Raw genomic sequence first — 3,212 nt, 5'->3', positions numbered from 1 at the left:
TTATTCTGTATATTTTACAATTTCCACTTTAATTTTTCAGTTATTTGTGGATGTGATACATAGTTTCAAAAATATGTTCAAACTAAAAAATATAATTTATTGCTAATTTAATTGCAGTAATGGCTAGAATGCTTTCATTTAATCTTTTTCTACCTAGCTTCCCCATTAATGTTGCCAAATGGTATTTTACTGTCTCCTTTAACAATATTTTACTTTTATAATCAACCATTATTTTTTCCATGCATTTTCCTATTATTTCAGAGCATTGGTTTTATGATTTTAAAAATCTGCTTCAAAATTAAAAATGTAGAAAAGGGCCTGTGGTGAATTTCTCCATCATTTTGTTCTATCTAACCAGTTCCCTTCTCCTCAGAAAGTTTCAAAATTATCAATTTCTTAAATACATGGAGGTAGTTAATCAGGGAAATATATTTCAATAAAACTCTTAAATACATGTCATTATGGGCAGAGAAAAGTGTATATGTGCAGTTAATAAACCCCAACTTGAGGGGATATAAAGATTAAATAAAGCATTGTGTATAGATATGAAAGTACTTAATATAACCAACACAGTACATGTTCAAGCAATGAGAAAAATACGTACAGATTGTAGTATTTTTTTTTGGTTTATGCAATTTCACTGAAGAAATATAAATGAATTACTAGCAGAGCTATTAGTTGATCACTCATCCACTGACAACTTGCATCATTTATTCAGTGATATATTAAACAGAGTATTGGAAGATAGATTAACTAATAGCTCCAAGCCTCCGAACAATTTAAATGAAAATCACAACATGTTTTGAGACCCTATTTTGGAATACAAAGGGTGTTTGACTTCTAATATCCATTCTCTGTAGAACAAGAACAGTTCATTCCTTTACTGACATGCATAAAATACATCACATTTTCTGTTCTTCTGCTGCTTTAAATTCAATGTCAATTCTCCAGCCACATCAGTTATGAGTGTAAAGTATATCAGATCAGATCAGATCAGTCGCTCAGTCATGTCCGACTCTTTGCGACCCCATGAATTGCAGCATGCCAGGCCTCCCTGTCCATCACCAACTCCCGGAGTTCACTCAGACTCACGTCCATCGAGTCAGTGATGCCATCCAGCCATCTCATCCTCTGTCGTCCCCTTCTTCTCCTGCCCCCAATCTCTCCCAGCATCAGAGTCTTTTCCAATGAGTCAACTCTTCGCATGAGGTGGCCAAAGTACTGGACTTTCAGCTTTAGCATCATTCCTTCCAAAGAACACCCAGGGCTGATCTCCTTCAGAATGGACTGGTTGGATCTCCTTGCAGTCCAAGGGACTCTCAAGAGTCTTCTCCAACACCACAGTTCAAAAGCATCAATTCTCCGGTGCTCAGCCTTCTTCACAGTCCAACTCTCACATCCATACATGACCACAGGAAAAACCATAGCCTTGACTAGATGAACCTTTGTTGGCAAGGTAATGTCTCTGCTTTTGAATATGCTATCTAGGTTGGACATAACTTTCCTTCCAAGGAGTAAGCGTCTTTTAATTTCATGGCTGCAGTCACCATCTGTAGTGATTTTGGAGCCCAGAGAAATAAAGTCTGACACTGTTTCCACTGTTTCCCCATCTATTTCCCATGAAATGGTGGGGCCGGATGCCATGATCTTCGTTTTCTGAATGTTGAGCTTTAAGCCAACTTTTTCACTCTCCACTTTCACTTTCATCAAGAGGCTTTTGTGTTCCTCTTCACTTTCTGCCATAAGGATGGTGTCATCTGCATATCTGAGGTTATTGATATTTCTCCCAGCAATCTTGATTCCAGCTTGTTTCTTCCAGTCCAGTGTTTCTCATGATGTACTCTGCCTCAAATCTCTAACAGTGGAAGGCTTAAACCAGAATGGATGCTGCTAGAATAATGCTGCTTCCTTTGATGTGACAACTCAGAATCCATCTCCCTCCCTCTCAGATGGTTCTTCAGCATGTTAGAGCAGTGAGGACTGGTTTTAGTCTCATAATCAAGTTAGAGTGAAGACATTGGCCCCATAATACACATGTTCCATTTTTTAAAAAATTCTGAATCTTGGGCAACTCTTCTCTTGTAAGTACATTACAGTTTCTAAAAGCAGATATTTTCTAAAGCTGGAAGAACTTAAGTCTTCTCAGATGAACATGTGAATGAAAGGAGGAAGGTAAACAAAACATAAAATTAAAAAAGATGAGGTCTGATAGGGGAGCAGCTCGATAAGAAAATCAAAAAAGGAACAGTAATTTAAAGTTTATTCCAGATACAATGCAGGTTATTCTGACTTTAAAGAAGCATCACATGGCATACTTCTGAGTCCATCCCCTAGATATTCTGTTGTACTTATCTCTGTTTTACAGATCCATGCCATCTTTGGCACTATGGGGTCATCTGGGTTTGGATCACATAGCAGTGAACAAATGGATAAAAGTACTTTAGAAATAGATAAAGCAGGACACCACTGTGATCTTAGACTATCAAGACAAATGCTGCCATTACTGTTAATATTTGGATGATAAATTCTTGTTGTAAATGCAACCTGAGGTGATTTGAATGGGTAGTCTGTAGGAAAATGAATTGTCAAAAAGAATACACCTCCTTGATATGGGCTGTCACTACGTCCCATAATTGTGGCTTGCCAGTGAAACATATCATCCCCAACTGGACCTACAGAACATTGTGCTGGAGGGTCATGGGCCAAATCACTAAGTTCCTTATTAATCCGTTTCAGCGCCATAGTCTGCTTTCTGTCTGGTTCCTCACTATCATGGTTTGTGCTCGAAGATCCAGCCAAAACTCTTGATTATTCTGGCGGCTTGGAAGGATTGTCTGTTTCACACTGGCTCTGTCAGACACAGGCGCTTGGTATTGAGGAGGCAATCTCAGGAGAACCTCAAGGCTGGCTAACAGGAACTGTCTGTATTAATTATTATTAGGGACAATTGATGATTTTTATGGGAGGCGGAGAAGGCAATGGCACCCCACTCCAGTATTCTTGCCTGGAGAATCCCATGGACGGAGGAGCCTGGTGGGCTGCAGTCCATGGGGTCGCTGGGAGTCAGACACGACTGAGCGACTTCACTTTCACTTTTCATTTTCATGCATTGGAGAAGGAAATGGCAACCCACTCCAGTGTTCTTGCCTGGAGAATCCCAGGGACAGGGGAACCAGGTGGGCTGCCGTCTATGGGGTCGCACAGAGTCGGAC

At 39.8% G+C, this 3,212-nt stretch overlaps 1 pseudogene; it reads right to left on the bottom strand.

The window, feature by feature from the left end:
- Nucleotides 1-2,183: 2,183 nt before the first annotated feature.
- Nucleotides 2,184-2,778, bottom strand: LOC147366886 (ubiquitin-conjugating enzyme E2 D3 pseudogene; annotated as a pseudogene).
- Nucleotides 2,779-3,212: the final 434 nt, after the last annotated feature.

Source organism: Bos grunniens, chromosome 8, assembly GCF_055505025.1.
Source record: "Bos grunniens cultivar Pamir isolate PY7600 chromosome 8, Bosgru_T2T1.0, whole genome shotgun sequence".
Classification (NCBI taxonomy): Eukaryota; Metazoa; Chordata; class Mammalia; order Artiodactyla; family Bovidae; genus Bos; species Bos grunniens.
The sequence above is the reverse complement of the archived record's forward strand: the minus strand, read 5'-3'. Positions and strand labels throughout refer to the sequence as shown.